The following is a 17,599-nucleotide window of genomic DNA, read 5'->3' as shown; positions in this document are numbered from 1 at the left end:
TTACATGATCTATCTATCTATCTATCTATCTATCTATCTATCTATCTATCTATCTATCTATCTATCTATCTATCTATCTATCTATCTATCTTTTTTCATTGGATAATATAATATCTGTTTATCTTGCTTGTATATATAATTCATCTAGAAAAGGTCACAGTTTAATGAGATTACTGAGGCTGTAACCAGAGAAGAAAAGAGGGATAAAGTGAAAGATGTGTGTGTGTGTGTGTGTGTGTGTGTGTGTGTGTGTGTGTGTGTGTGTGTGTGTGTGTGTGTGTGAGAGACAGACAGAGAGATGTAGACTAAGCTGAGGAAAGACATTTGAGAAGATTCATTTGCTGACACGAGAGACAGGGAGAAGACGAGTACGAGTGTGATGAGAGACACATGGAGAGACGGTGTGATGAGAGACACATGGAGAGACGTTGGACGTAACTGAACGCAGGGCAGCTGTCAAATCTCTGATCAGTGAATACTTCAGGTTTATACGTCTGCAGCTGTGAAAACTGAACAGGGTGGAAGACATTACCGTTTCTAACATCACACCAGCCAGCTGATGAATGTGTGTGTGTGTGTGTGTGTGTGTGTGTGTGTGTGTGTATATGTGTGAGTATGAAGTTGTACCCTATTTTTTCAGCACCTGTTTATTATTTGTGTGATTGTGTATATTTGTATACAGGTGTGTCTGTGAAAGCAGCATAAACACTTGAACATGAATGCGGGTAGACTGTTCAAACTGTGTGTGTGTGTGTGTGTGTGTGTGTGTGTGTGTGTGTGTGTGCCTGTTGTACATCATTCATCTGCCATTTAACAGAAGTAACACTAGGGAGCGCACTCACACCAGAAATGAGCAGAACGTGGGGGGTGAAGTGGTGGAAAACTGTTTCATTTCAGTGGACGGAGTTTAGAGTTAATAATAATAATACAAATAATAAAATAATTCACACGATACCTGAAAAGATTTTTTTTCAGCCGTATGTTACCACAAAAACTGGAAGTGAACAGTTGTATCTGATGTCTTTGGATGAAGTAGCAACAAATTTTCCATGGAGATCTGCCTTTCATAGGTTTAAAGATGTGGAATATCTCCTGCTATGGAGCTCTGAACATCTTTGGATGAATGTGAACGCTGACTGCACCCCAGACCTCGTAATTTTCTCACCTATATCAGTTCCTGACTTTACTAACACCCATGTGGCTAAATGAATCTCCAGAAATCTCACAGAATCTAGTGGAACATCTTCCCAGAAGAGTGGAGCTTATTATAAAAATGAATGGAGACTAAATGTGGAACGAAATGTTTAAAAAGAATCGCATGCCAATCTTATAGTCAGGTGTCCACAAACTTTTGCAAATAAAATGCATGTTCATAGTGAGTTTTCTTTTAGCATCCTGTATTCCCTCTCTGACCCGTCCTTCTGCTAACGTTTTTCTCGTGCTCAGTCATGCAGCAAGTGAAGATGCTAGAAGATGACAGCAGAGAGAAATAAAAGCGCTGAGAGGCGGAGGAAAATCTATATCACACTCTCTCAAAACGTCACACACAACTCAGACGGGTAAAGTCTTACTGACCTGTCTGTCTGTCTGTCTGTCTGTCTGTCTGTCTGTCTGTCTGTCTTACTGACCTGTCTGTCTGTCTGTCTTACTGTCTCCTGTGCGCATATAGAACACAAATTAACTTAAATGGCACTAATTTTATTAATGCGTGATTAACGCAGCATGCATTTCTGTTTGAGCATTTTCATTAAAAAAAATTAATAAATAAATATAAAAGAAGCTAAATTTGAACCTTCAACACAACACATATTTATTCACGATGTCCGTTGTTTACTCAGATATAAAAAAAAATAAACTACACCGGAAAAAAAATTTTAATCACTAGGGAGTTGTTTTACTGACACACACTTCCGGCAATTAAAAGCGTCCGTGTGGAAACATAGCAAAAGTTCTGTTTGGTCATTGATCATTACTTTACATTAATTACATTTACATTAAAAATAATATTTTGTCTTTATGCTCTATCTTGAGTTCGGTTTCACTAATAATAAACAAACATTTGCATAAAGCATCAATATTTGTCCATGTTTATTAGAGTTTCAGAACGGAAAAAAATGTGTGATTAATTACAAATAATTATGTTTTAATTAATTGAATTTAATGTTAAAGTAGTATATATATATATATATATATATATATATATATATATATATATATACACACACACTGTATATAAAGTTAACCTTAAATAGGGCATGCATGTGTGTCTCTTTCAAGCATTTACAGCAGTGAACTGAGATCAGGGGATTTGTGATCCTCCTGAGCTGGGATCAAACATATTGCTAGGTTTAAAGCAAGAGTAAACACACACACACACACACACACACACACACACACACACACACACACTTTTCCAAGCTGACCAATCTCTAAACATTACCCTAAACAGACATCACTGATGGTGTACCCTCCGGATTTTTACACACTTAAACACAGCTCATGTTTGTTCATCTTCGTCCTGATAAACGTGCTCTTCTCTACACAAAGCTGTATATTTCACACAATTTATTCTATTACTTTCTTCTGAATTGTGACCTGCACCATCCAATCTACGAAGAGAAAAACCCTGACAGGGTTTCCGAAGGTTTCTGAAAGCTTAACCTGCTCAGCAAAGGCAATTAGATTGGCTTCACTCAGCCTCCTCCACTTCATTCTTTCTTCTTTTTTTCTTTTAATCCTCTCTGTGAATTGAACTGAACAGCAGGAAATGAAGTCACGTCTGAAATCAACGGTCACCTCCCAATCCCCAAATGAGTTCAAGGTGAGTAATTGTTGCTATTCAAGGACAAATCAGGGTCAAACCCAGAGCTTTCCTTCTTTGTATTCAGGCTTCATCGGGGGAATGTGTGGAGCCTGTAATGTTATTTGCCAATCATAGCATCCCTCATGATTTTTCTTTTCCCCAATTCTATCAAAAGTGGAAAATGGAATATGAAATCGTTTTTAAATTCTAAAACTAGCAAGTCCTTAGAGACCGCGTCAACAATTTAGAAAAATAGCGAATGTTTCAGTAACGGTTTCCCAAGTGGCTCTCGTGCTTTACACTAAAAACTTGTCGGTTATTTCAGCTGCAATATCTAAGCACTAAATGGGACTCTGGGTTGAATGAGCCTGAAGGGAACGCATGCAGGAAAAAATCATGTTTTAATATATAAAAATAACGATTATACATGATGAGACACACATATTCATAGCGTCACTTTGGTGTAATTATTACATGAATAAATAAATGTAATGATGATAATAATAATAATAATAATAATAATAATAATAATAATGAAAATCAAGAACAATTTCTAGTTCTGTGATTGGGTAACGCTGGTCATATGAGTGTTTAAGAGGAAATTCAAGAGCGTTGTGCATGATGTGAAAGTTTCCCTAAATCCAAATCAGAGCCTTTAATTAAATTAGACATAAAAATGTGATAAAAATTGACATAGACCTTTCGACATTGGTGAAGGCACTGAAATCTAATTTAAAAAAATCAATCAAATGTCATTTGAAACCAATAATAAATAAATAAATAGGATGCTTAAATAATTAGTGCCACTTCTTATATTTTGTTGAAAAGAGGCAGCAGAGAAGGAAGGAATCTCTTCATCAGAGACACTGTGGATCCCGAAGCCCAAATTATACGAAGCACCTACTCAAAGTGAAAGATGTTTAAGAGCTTGGTCAGATTGTCTTTCAAACCACAGAGGAGAAAAGAACAAATAGTGGATTTTTTTGTTTTTTTGTAGTTTTGCTGAAATATTGAAAAATATTCAGAGTTTGAGAGACCTTTCATGGTGACCTTTACCATGTCATGTGATCACACAAAAGGAAGTAATGACACCATTTCCTGGTCCAGGTTTTGTCAGTGATAAAAGACCCTTTTTCCCAGTTGAACAGAAATTGACATACTGTAACTGCAAAAATTGGAGTAAAAGTACTGGTGCCTTATGGAGAAGAAGAAAAAAGTTTCTTCCAGCAACATTTTCTCTCTCTGTTCTTTCAAACAGAGCCAAAAACAGGAGACAGGTTTAAAGTGGTTTTGTTTAAAAGCAGTGGTTTGAATGCTGTTGAAAATCAGTAATGAGTTTTGTTACTTATGATATTAAGTCACCAAATCTGAATATGTTCACACGAGATGATCTTTCCATGAGTTGAAGTGGAAGATCTTCTCCTCTAAAGTTTAAAACCCTATTAAACACCTTTGGGATGAATGTAAACACTGACTGCACCCCAGGCCTCTTCACCTCACCATCATCATGAGCACAAAACCTCCTCAAAATCTAGTGGAACATCTTCCCAGAAGAGTTCATCTCATTATAACAGCAAACTAAATGTGGAGGTTCAGAAAGCACATACGAATCTTATGACCAGGTGTCAATTTACTGTACAGTGTATACATTTGTGTGAAGTAACAACAGTAAGTCATTTCCTGGACAAAAGTGATGCAGCTTAAAGTACCAAACGCATCATTAAGGTATTTCTTCCTCCCTTTATTCATTCATTCATTCATTCATTCATTCATTCATTCTAGATGTATATGTGCACATTAATTTACTTGAATATTAAATTAAGAAAAATAGTATTTAAAAGAAAAACAGTAAAAACTCTAAACACACAGTTCGTGTTTCGTATCTTCAAAAGTTTCTGAAAGCAGCAGTAAAGAAAAGGTTGTTGGAGCACAGTTTCCATCAGCTACAATTATCTTTAATGTGCTTCTAATCAGAGAATGAAAGAGACTGGTCTAAACTTGGCTCACATTCTAATAAACACAAGAAGCTGTGACCAGGTTAAATCCATTTACAACAAGCTGTGAAGGTTTTTAATCTCTCTAAGGGGGAAGTTTTAACTGTACACTCGCTACTCTCACTATTTAGTCCACCAATGGAGAATTAATTCCAATCAAATAACGACTACATATACAGCATAGGTGATGCAATTAATCAAAAGCAATGTATTCGAGTCTACCTTAACTTGGCTTAAAAACTTATTACATAACTGTCCAATCTCAAATCTCTTTTAATTAATAGTGACCGCAAGACCGCACATCATAGCTCCCGTCGTAGATGTGGTGCAAAAGCCATAAATAGCTCCGATGGATGTGTAAAGTGAAGAGCAGATCAAATTAATATCCATGCCATAGCTCAAAATGTCAAAGTAACAAATAACATGTCACGCTGATTTGAAGTCATTTCACACGTTTCCTCGGGAAGCTTTGATAAATTTCGCCGAGCTGTCAGGGTAGCACAAGGGCAAAGTAACGAGCTGACAACAAGAGGCCTGAAAAACACACACTGGCACACGCATTTTTCCACGAAGGTACGGAAACTTGACAATAAGCGTTCCAGATTTATAGGTAAATCTAGCTGGAAAATTGTTGGAGCCGAGATGTTTATTAGCCAACGTCAAACTTTATATGAGCCGAAAGAAATGATGAAAAATGGTCTATCCTTCAAACACCATTTGGGACACGTTATTTAAGAGCATACTATTGTGTTACTTTAAAATAGTCTCTTTTAAAACACCAATCTTCTCTCCATAATTTGATGTGCATCTCGCAATTGAGAATCAACTATTGGTAGCTAGAACAAACATGGTGTAGATATTTCTGCTGTATATTAAAGGAATAATAATTAATTAAAAATAGATAATAACTTGTACATTTATTATGTCTGTGTAAGATTTTCATTCATACCTGAACATTCTCACGCTAAATTATTTGTGTATTATAAAAAATATAATGTTGATCAAAGAACACAATTTTAACTGGCAGCAGGATTTCGGACCAACGTACCAACCAATTCTGACATTTTGCTGATTACAATCCAATTTTATTTTATTTGTGTAGCACTTTTAACAATAAACATCGTCCCAAAGCAGCTTTACAGAAATAGAACAATTAAATTAATTTTTTATATTGAAATATTATATACAATATATTCTATTATATATTTATACAAAATATTTATATTTATTTAAGAAAATAACAAATTTTATATTTAATATTATTATTATATTTAAAATATATACATTTCAGCATCATAAGTTTAAGCTAGTAAAGGAGAACGGCAAGAAAAATCTCAATGAGGTGAAATGAGCAAGAAACCCTGAGAGGAACCAGATTCAGAACGGAACTGATCCTAATATCTTTATTCGTTCCCTCAAGACAATTTGGTTGCAGCCAACGTGAAAATCACATAAAACAACTCAAACACATAATCCAAACACTTTCTCCAAGAGGTGTTTTATCATGAAATCATGAAACTAAAGTTAATCTGATCATAATAATTGAATGTTGTTGTCAGATAAACAAAACTTCCCTGATTTGGGATAAAGATGATGCTTTAATAGTTCCTTTGCTAAGCACTTGGTCAATTGGTTATTGTATTTAATTTTAAATAGAATTAAATTACATCAGGTCTTATTTTCTAGCTTTAATGTCATGTAGCAACTGATACATTTCAATTCAAGTTTAAACAAGCAAAGAGAAACAAATGAAGAAGTTTCCCATGTTTCCCATGATAATTCTAAACAGCTCTTTTTTATAGGATTTCTTGCATTAAATGCTTTAAAATCATGTACAAAAATGTTCTCATTGTTAAAATGAATATATCAGGAGCGATGTATGAAATGATTACTGTACCTTTGGAAGAACATGAAGCCCACTATCAACAAGTGGGGAAAAAAAAATGGACACCACAATTATATTAGAAAGAAGAGGCCACTTCCCCCCTTCCAAAAAAATTGCCAAAGAAGACAAAGCAAAAGAAAAAGACTTTTCAAGGTCATATGGCAAATTAAATGAGTTCCAGGAGATCTGGCAGGTAACAGTCACCTCCTGCATGTGCTAATAATCTCTGTGAATCTTCACACATCTGAGCACATGTCTTTCTCAAAAAACTAAACTAAAATAAAAATCAACAAGATCCAAGCGCACTTAAATCACCCCAAACCCCTTGGCAAAATGTGGTATGGTCTGATAAGACAAAGATGTTTTGGGTGCAGTTTTGAAAGATGTGTTTGGTGCAAAAACAAGGCAGCAGCTTATCACTAAAAACACACCACTGGCTTTCGACAAGACTTTGAATTATGTCTGTAGGAATGTTGCCAAATCAGTGAAAAGAGCTTTAATGATAGTTTAGTGGTTAAGATGTTGGGTCAAAAAGTCAAGAATTCAACTCCCAGCCCAACTAAAGTGCCATTGCTAGGGTCCTTAAACAAGACCTGGAACCCTCACCTGCTCAGGTGTATGAATAAGATAAGACCATGAATATAAACATAAGTATAAGGTCTCGCACTGACATGCAATCAGTGTAACAGCTCAATCTGGTGGATAACAGGCTCAAGCCTACTGGAGTTCCTCCACACTAAATGGTTTTTGAACCATTACTTTACTAGCATTACATTTTGCACAAACGATTGGAGCAGCACATGGACTTCCTCAAACTTCTGCAAACATTATAACGTTCTAAAACGCCTCTGTGTTCTAACATTAACGTTCCCCTTCACCGTCACTAAAGGAGCCAAGGCCAAGCCCTGACAAACACACCATTATTTCTCATCTACTGTTGACGCTATGCATTTTAGTAAGTAGCATTTTCCTGGTATAAGCCAAACCCAGATTCATCCATCAGCCTGCCATGAAGTGTGATTAATCACTCCAGACATCATTTCCACTCTTCTGCAGTGGTGTGCTTTACACGAATCCATCTGATGCTTGGCACTGCATATAGCACACATCTCAGGCTTGTGTGCAGCTGCTTGGCCATGGAAACTGATTTCACGAAGCTCATGATGCACGGTTCTTGTGCCGAGGTTGCTTTCAGGAGAAGTTTGTAACTCGGTACTGAGTGACGCAACAGAGAGGAGCTGATTTTTGTGCTTCAGCACTCGATGGTCCAACTGTGAGAGTTTGTGGAGTCTAATCTTTGTGCTCTCATTGCATCAACAAGTTTCCATTTTACTTCAATTATAAACCTCCAGTTGACTGGGGACGATCTAACATTTCAAGAACTCGCTTGTGCCAATGGTAGCATCTCATACCAGTGCCATGTTCAAGGTCAGATTTTCCTGCATGTCTAGAGTGAATATGTTTCCTATGGAAATTTGGCCCTTGTTAGAGTCACACTTGCCACTTTTTCCTGCTTTTACTTGAAATGTTGGTTGCATATCCCTCACTTGCAATACCTGCATCAGTCCAACAACCTTCTGACATCGCCAACCTATTGCACTTCTCTTCCTTTTTTTTTTTTTCCGTTTCATTTTCCAAGATTAAAAATCCAGGAGTAACATGCTTCCGTTTGTAATAAATTGAACGTTACTCTTTATTGTCTCTAAGCAGCCTCAGACGAACTCTGACAAACAGATCATTATTCTTTATCTTCATTGTTGCTACTACACATTTTCCTGACATGAGCCAGATTCATCCATCACCCTGCCACTTCTACAAATAACATTTTTAGACTAAAATTGCATGAACTTCCATTCTTGCAACCTACAGATGTAACTATCAGACCATTCAAAGAGACACAAACATGCTGTTCAATAACATGGATTAAGACGTGTTGTGTTGGTGAAAAGAAAGAACATTAAACACGACCGTTTATACATTATATATAGTTTACATCACTGTCTTTGTTCTTCAGTTCCACCCCTCCCTCCCTCTCTCTCTCTCTCTCTCTCTCTCTCTCTCTCTCTATCCAGTTTTCTCTGATCTATTAATGACTATGAAACTGGCCTGCAAGAATTCTAGCAATTTTCTAAATTGATTTTCTCCACGGACAATTTACTTTGCTATTAGATTTAACTTTAAACTATGCAGAGGGTGTAATCTCAATGTGTTTGTGTGTGTGTGTCTGATCTTTTCATCTTCATCCTCCAAAGTCCTTCCCTGTGTATGTTTGTGTATGAAGCATATACGTTTATGCCAAAGAATGTAAAATGTGTGTGTGTGTTTGTGGTCAAGGTGGTTGTACATCAAGTGGGACAATAATCTAAGCACTCAGAGGACATGAACTCAGCAGGGGACACAAATGTGAATGTTTTGGTTTTGAAAGCTGATCTCAGATTAATACAGAAATCCAAAGGCGTGAGGAAGAAATAAAAAGATTTGCAAAGACTGGATTGTTGGAGTGTTTCCATATTCCATAACAACATTCATTTATTCAGCTTTCCTACCTGCTTTATCCTGCTCAGTGGATCCAGAGTTGATCCTAGAGTTTCTGTGGGTATCTAGTTGGTTCCTGGTTGGTTCCTCCATGTTCTTTGGTTTCTTTCCATTTCCTAAAAACATGACAGTAAGATACATTAGGTATGAATGAGTGTGTTTATGAACTGTTGACCCATCTCTGGTATATTCCAGTTTTTCTGGAAAGAAGTCTTGAATGTACAATGATTTAGATTAGGATATATATATATGGAGTCATTGTACTGTGAATGCAAAAGCTGGAGAAAAACATCTCTGAAATGAGGTAAACTTGGACAGAGCACCCAAGTCTAACCCTTCAGTGTGACTCCTTTGCTCTAATCCTGCAACTGGAGACATTATCATCATCATCATCATCACGTCATATTATGATACCATTATATCATTTGTCATAAAATTGAACACGTACTTATTTGTTAAAGAAAATGCCGTAGATGATTTACAGCACACCGAAATGTCCCGGTTCAAAACTGTGCAATAACTTCTGCTTCCACTTTCTTACTGGATATTATTAGAGGTACTATGGCGCAGTTTCTCCTCGTTCCATGCAGGTTTTCCTTCTTAAACTCTAACAGGAACAAATAACCTTCTGATATAACCAATAAAAACAAATGTGTTCTGTACTATTGTGAGGCTCATTTACATGCAATCACCTTTTATTTATAGCAACCAACATTATAGGATGGCAATAAACATAGAAAGGGTGTTATTTCATCACATTTATAGCTTTTTTTATCTGTTATGAATTGTATAATTATGCCACATTAACTTACATTAACTCGGCTGTATTTAGCGAGTATGTTGAAGTGGGCCGTCATAAATAGTGAACATCAGTGACGAAATCAGGCTGTATTTAATAAAATTTTACTTGAAGGTGTGGAAACATTTTGTCATTCTGTTTACAGCAAGCACTGCACTGCGCTGCGCCACCAACGTCAGTGCCAATGTTCATTTCTAATCAGTGATAATGTCAACAGTCTCCTACACTGACTCAGGACTACTTTTCGCTTCTGATCATCATCACTGTACCCCGCAACATCGTATATCTGCCACAAATGGACATTTGGTGCAACACAGATAAGGATGAGATTCCCTCTTGAGTCTGGTTCCTCTCAAGGTTTCTTCCTAATGCCATCTCGGGGAGTTTTTCCGGTTGCCACCGGCTCACTCATCAGGGACAAACTTACTTATAAAAGAACATATTCACTTTTAATCACCAAATTGTCTGTGTAAAGCTGCTTTGAGACAATGTTTATTGTTAAAAGCGCTATACAAATAAAAATGAAATAGTAGTCGAGCAATTTTTTAATCCGTTTGTTGTTTGACAATAGCAGCAAACAAAGTCAACACCTCACAAAAATGTTACTAGTCTATAAAGGTTTATAAATACTCACATCATCCTCATTCCTTTTCTATCACTTTCCGAACCACAGCAACACGGTGAAGCAGAATTCCTTAAATCACATGTCACTGTAAAATCCTGATCGCTGCCAACAGGACATCAATTCCACCAAAGTTTTATTCTTCACTTCCACCAAGCACAGGGGTTTTCTCTATGAAGGAACTTGGCTATAGAGGCTGCAGAGGTTCTACAGGCCCTGAAATCCTACCTGAGTAAAAATATTGATACCTTACAGCAAATGATTTGATTTGAGTCAAAGTCTTTGAGTATCTGATTTGAACACTATTTTAAACGTAGGCTCAAAGATGCACGAATCCTCAACACAAAGACACACTTTAGTGAAAAGCCAAAAACTGTTGGTTTTCTTGCCTAAAATACAGATCAACTTGTGCACCTCATTAACACTGGATTAACAACATCAAGAGCAACACAACAGCCTCTTCAACACGCCAGAATTAAACAAAGATCAAACAAGTCGGTCAAAAAAAAAAAAAAAGGACAAAGTGGTAAAGTGATTTTTCAAAAAGGGGCCTTCAGTTAACAATAAAAGTTGAAGGATCGTTAATAGACGAATCGAATGGCGATGGCGATGGCGATGGAATCTCTTGTGCAGAATTAATAAGCCACGGCAGAAAAAAAAACGCCATGCAAAATGTAATTGGTAATAATGAGACAATTAAAATAAAGTGGAACATTTATTAAACCAGAACTGTAGTTGAGTTGAGAGAAGAAAGCTGCTTATATCTTCGAAACTAGAAAGTAGCCAAAAAAAAAAGACAAATCCAGTAATTTACTCAAATACTTTACACCACCACCTGACTGCAACTACTACTAAAAACAATAAAATAAATGTACTAATAAATGGACCAGAAACTCTTACTGTAGTTCGTCAGAACTGTTTCTGCAACATGTTCTCATGTTCTTCCTGGTTGGAACCGAGACAAGCAGAATTTGAGGATATTGGTGAAGCAGAACTTTGACTGACTGATACATCAGTGGCGAGTTGAACAAAAATCTCAAGCGAAAACAAATCTTATTTTTATTCAACTGTGATATTAATACTTGCTACAGCAAAGACCTCGCAGAGACGAGTGAGAGTTTCTTTGTTTTTTTTCCATCTCAGGTCACCAGCTGTCTGATCAGATTACACAGAGATAATTTTCTATACAGTCTGACAGAAGGGTCTAAACCTGTATCTACACGAGAGTTTACTGAGCTGTGCAGCACAATCCAGACGGTGTCTACGCATTATACAAATAAAATTGAATTGGCTTGAGGGTACAAACAGACTCCAACAACTGATGACTAATACCCGAGTATCGACCTGACCACCTCGAGGATGCGTGCACTTACTCTCGAGGACGGTGGTGGCGCCCCTACGAGCGCGTACAATTCATTATGTGCTGCTCATGTTTCATTAGCTCATTCCAACCATGACAAGTCTCCGTGATGAGGTTCAGAATTTTGTTCTCCTCCCCTTTGTCATCTCTCAAGCAGGCTTTAAGATTGGCATGAAATCAACAATCCGTCACAGCCCTTGACTTGACCTTGACACCGACATGTATGTGCGAACACAAAAGCACGCCTCCATGCCATAAAGGACACACTGCGTTAAAATAGAAAATGACATTTCCTATAATGAAGCCGAAGCAGACTGGGAGTGGTCCGTATTGCTCAGCTATTTTCAAGGGCACGTTCAAAGCAGCCATGAGTTAATTAGGTAAATGTCATGCACTCAGAGATGTGGCCGGCGTCGGCTTCCCTCCACCTGCTGCAAGAAATATTGTCAAACCCTGCGCTGACGTGACCTCATTAATTTCTCCAGATGTCTCCCGTCGCCTTGCCAGCGATCGAGTGTGCCTCTTCTTCCCATTTCTCGTCGTCTTTGTCACGAACTCGGCAACGTTCACACTTAATGTGGCAGTTGACATTGAGAGAAAACCCATATCTGGCAAAAAGTTGCTGGCTCGCTTTCTCCTCGTTAGTTCACCACTAATCAAGGGGATTCTTTTTGTTTTGCAGGAGGATTATTGTGCCGTGACTACAGAGCGATAGAAGGGATTAGGCATCATTAAGGGCCCTTGTGGAATCAATAAAGTCACATGCCTGTTGTTCTTAACCCAAGTCAGTCTTAAGATCTTGTTTTATCTCTGTAGGATGCAGACTTGAGATTACGATCGCAGACAACCTACACGGGGAGGTGGTTTAGCTCGAAATATCCGTCACACGTGATGGGGTGAGTAACGAATCGGTTCATTCCAAAAAGAAGGTATTGATTAAGAATCCGCGAGCAACATTTTCACTTGCAGCATCTCAGATGATTATTGTGTCCTAATTAAGTTAAAGTTTCTCTTCAATGTGCACAAGAAAGAAACACAAACACATAATGATGACTGATACCTGTGCAACATGTATTGATCTGACCATCTTCAAGAATGAATGCAATTGTTTTAAATGTCTATCTGTTTCATCTGGAGTCCAAAAATATTCTAAAGCATCACAAGGATGATGTTTCTGGCGCCACCTACAGTCACTATATGGAAAAACGTGTCACAGGGGCCCAGAAGTGAGAGCTTATTCAGAATTCAGGGAATTCAGATACCTTCAGATCTAAAGTCAAATGCTTTTTATTCTTTTTAGCTAAAAACTAAACTATTACTAATTATACAAACTTCTGAATGACATATAATGTGATGTCGTTTTGCTACAATACTGCAGTTGCGTCCGAGTACATCATTAAATTGGATCAGAATCCGGTGAGAGCTTCGTGCATTCGTTTTAAATCATTACAACTATTTTGATTATCAGAATTATGGTAAAATCTCGCAATTCTTTTGCGAATCGGTTTGAAAACACGGACTGTTTTTTTACATGCTGTTTGTCTGTTCTCAACTTCGAATTGATTTTCTGCTCAATTGCAGATTATCATCAGTAACACGCCTGTAATAATAATAATAATAATAATAATAACACATGAAAACGGGCTCTGTAGTTGATATTGCTTGGTGGTTCAGTGATGTAATGACGAATGGCAGAGTCGCTCTCGACTATCGACTCTTCAGATCCATCAGAGTGGTGTTGACCTGACACACGCTCAGACACTCATAATGAGGTGATCTAAAGCTGGAAAGCCATTTGTTTGCACACTGCATCAAGCTAATAAAGTACAAGGTCAACAGAGAGAGAGAGAGAGAGAGAGAGAGAGAGAGAGAGAGAGAGAAAGACCAGGGACAGAGACAGGGATAATATATATATATATATATATATATATATATATATATATATAGAGAGAGAGAGAGAATATGCCAAGAATTAGTCAGAAAAAAAAGAAAAAATACACAAACTGATCCATCCATCTATCCATCGTGACCATCTAACAAAAGGAAAATGGACCAAGTGGTGCCTGGATGCTGTGTGTGTGTGTGTGTGTGTGTGTGTGTGTGTGTGTGTGTGTGTGTGTGTGTAAACACACTTGTTAAAGCTTTATAGCAGGAGATCTTCCAACCCATGTAGAGCAGATATTCATGGAGCTGCACAGGGGCATTGTCTAGATGAGATTAAATGTTAATTGACTACTTAATTAAATATAATAAGTGTATTACATTATTATTTATTTAATTATTATAAAATGTTATTTGATCTATAATTTAACCAGGCAGGCATTTTATTTAATTTTGTTTAAAAAATGTAAATTGTTATAATATAGTTATAAATATATAACAATAATAATAATAATAATAATAATAATAATAATAATAATTTTATGTAATTATATATATATATATATATATATATATATATATATATATATATATATATATATATATAGTTATAAATATATATTGTTATAAAATAGTAAAATAGTATAATATATACACACAATAAATGTGCAAATGTGAAGATAAACACAACAGGCTACTATTTAAAAGTGATCATAACAGTGTAATAAAGGCACCATGAGGTGTTTGTATAATATGCAGTGATTCGAATAAATGTGCTACAGAACATTCAGTAAGTTCTGCTTGTTATTGCAAGAAGCGAAAGCCGGTGAAACTTGTATAATTGTAAATATCATACACTCGGCTTGGATTACACACACAATTACATAAAGTGCCATACAACTGATACAAAGTCGTCTTTATCCTTTTCCCCTGGTCAGCAAAATGACTCATCGTCTGATTAAATTCAAATGACATTTATAGCAAGTAGCCCTGCTGCACGAAGCAGATAAACAAACGGATAAATAGATGGTAATGAAAGATCAACATCGCAGCCATTACTGCAATTCACGAGAGGCCCGAGCCTCGTTAAATCAAACTTGCTTATTTTTTTCTTTTCCTCCCCTCGTTCCATTTCTCCTGCATGGGTTTTAATGACCCGATCCTATTATCTCAATTTAATCTTCTCAGTCTTGCACAACAGAGCCAATCAATCCCACAAGCTTTTAACAGGCGCTAGACTTATCCGAAGCTATCAGCTGACTCTCCATCCATCATAGCAGCAAAAAAAAAAAAAAGCTGATTGAATATAACATTCTGGCTTTGGCAAAGGAAGAGGAAAAAGGAAAGCATTGACCACACAATTGGTCTCATCTCATAAATAGGCTCTGCATTTTTGTTTTTCTTGTCGAGCCATGAATTGCAAATAAATTTCTCCGCACATTTGAGAAGCTACTGGCAGGAGCGATGCCGAGGAAAATGTAAGCCGTGCAACTCAAGATTATATTTTATAGTTTTTTTTAATAATTTTTTTTATTTTCACAGCTTGCTGAAAGCTTAAGATTGTTTTATTTGTGACCATTAATTATCAAGCATAGAATTATAGATGTTCCAATTGTGAATAAATAATTTATTCATTCACTACGAAAGCATTCCATTGTCCATATTTCCGGTCCCAAAACGATGGTTATTGATCTGATGTTCATAGTTTTGCTGTAATATTACATTTGAGCAATTTCTACTTTCTAAAATGCAGCACTGGGGAAAGATCTGGCGAAGATCTGAATGTCTATGGGTCACCATGAAGCTCCGGAGTCTTTAGCACATCTACGATATGTGCTTAAAAAGGATCTGCTCGCTAAATGTTTTTCTTGGAACCTCCTACGGCTGGAAAATAGAAAGTGTGCTCCATGATGCCAGGAAAATGCGACTACTCACTCATTCCTTATCCACTTAGAGTATGAAGTACAGAGAAGAAAGCTCATTTTGCAAAGTTGTAACGCTTTGATTAAAGAGCCAAATATAGTCAAGAGCTGTACGTAATCGTTTATTTTGCCTTGTGGTCGGAATTAAAAGCGTTTGGCTCGTACCCCATCTTTCTCCTTGATCTACAGTGATTTCATAGGCGAAAGCCGTTTCACTGACAACCTAAATAAACGTTGAACATTACCGCGTTATTGAGCTTAGCATAAAGTTGACACCGCCCATCTCCTGAGCATCGCTGAAGCAGATTCCATTTTAGATTAAAGTTTATTTGAAAGTTTCTCTGTCATCAAGTCCAATTTTACATCAGGACCAAACACACAGTATTAGACACTATTTAGACAAAAGTTTCAGGACTCCTGGGCATCAGAGCGGTCCATGCTTTTTGATCACCCCATTTCATATTTCATTTCATTTCCCTATTGAAATCAGCTCCACTCTTCTGGGAAGATGTTCCACTAGATTTTGTGGAGATTTGTGCTCAATCAGCCCATAAAGGTGTTAGTAAAGTCAGGGACTGGTGTACTGTAGAGTGAGAAGTACCTCAGGGTCTGATTTGGCCAAACCATGTAAAGCAGATGTTTGTGCACAGGGGAATCGTCATGCTGAAGCAGGTTTGGGTTCCTAGTTTTCTAGCATCTAAAAACATCGTATACAATTTGCGCCTCTAACTTTTTTTTGGAGAAGAACCGCATATGGCTGGATATTGTTTCCCTCTGGCTCAGTAATAAAAGGAAACACGACAGATTAAATTGGGAATTTATTTTTTTTTTCAAATCCTGTGTAGATCCTTTTTCATTCCATCTTTCTGACCCAATAGAAATGTTGTTGGACTTATTTAGAGTATTATAACCATACAAATTGCCTTATTTATACTTTCTTAGCAATTTAATCAACTGCCGCTGTTCACTCACACAGAGCTACATGATCGTAATGGAAGCCTGTCTTATGCACTGTTTTTTGCTCTTAATACACAGACCTTTCAAACCCTCGTAACTCACGTGGTTCTTCAGTTATTTTACACAGACATGCTGATGTGGCTCAGGGCATAATATTATTACAATCTATAAACGTGACCTAAACTTCACCTTATATCTTCATTAAATACATGTGTTACATCTTATTGCATCACAGTCTCTGACTCTTGTATTGTAGGATTTTGTCAGAGCACATGAATTATGTGATTTTACAAATATATATATTTAGCACAAACCGGCAGACGCATTCTACTGGTCAGTGTGGAAGATCTCCACTATTGAACACCGTTTCAATATGTGAAGGCTGACTGCACCCCAGGCCTCCTCACCCCACCTACATCAGGATTTGACCTTGTAGCTGAATTAGAACAAATCTTCATAACCACACTCCAGAATCTAGTGGAACATCTTTCCAGAGAGTGTTGGGTATTACAGTATAACAGAAAATGGAGACTAAATGTGGAATGGAATGTATATGGGATATTATAAATATATATATATACATACAGTACAGACCAAAAGTTTGGACACACCTTCTCATTCAAAGAGTTTTCTTTATTTTCATGACTATGAAAATTGTAGATTCACACTGAAGGCATCAAAACTATGAATTAACACGTGAAATTATATACATATTAAAAAAATTGTGAAACAACTGAAAAATGTCATTCTAGGTTCTTCAAAGTAGCCACCTTTTGCTTTGATTACTGCTTTGCACACTCTTGGCATTCTCTTGATGAGCTTCAAGAGGTAGTCACCTGAA

At 36.9% G+C, this 17,599-nt stretch overlaps 1 long non-coding RNA gene across 2 annotated transcripts in view; it reads right to left on the bottom strand.

The window, feature by feature from the left end:
* The window catches only part of LOC124380015, a 503,784-nt gene that overhangs the window by 16,014 nt on the left and 470,171 nt on the right, over positions 1-17,599 (bottom strand). For both annotated transcript variants that reach the window (XR_006924580.1, XR_006924579.1), the window contains one exon: positions 9,229-9,333. This is a non-coding gene — a long non-coding RNA (uncharacterized LOC124380015). The remainder of the gene's footprint in view (positions 1-9,228; positions 9,334-17,599) is intronic.

This window comes from Silurus meridionalis, chromosome 3 (assembly GCF_014805685.1).
Source record: "Silurus meridionalis isolate SWU-2019-XX chromosome 3, ASM1480568v1, whole genome shotgun sequence".
Taxonomy (NCBI): Eukaryota; Metazoa; Chordata; class Actinopteri; order Siluriformes; family Siluridae; genus Silurus; species Silurus meridionalis.
This window is presented reverse-complemented; position numbering and strand designations above follow the sequence as displayed.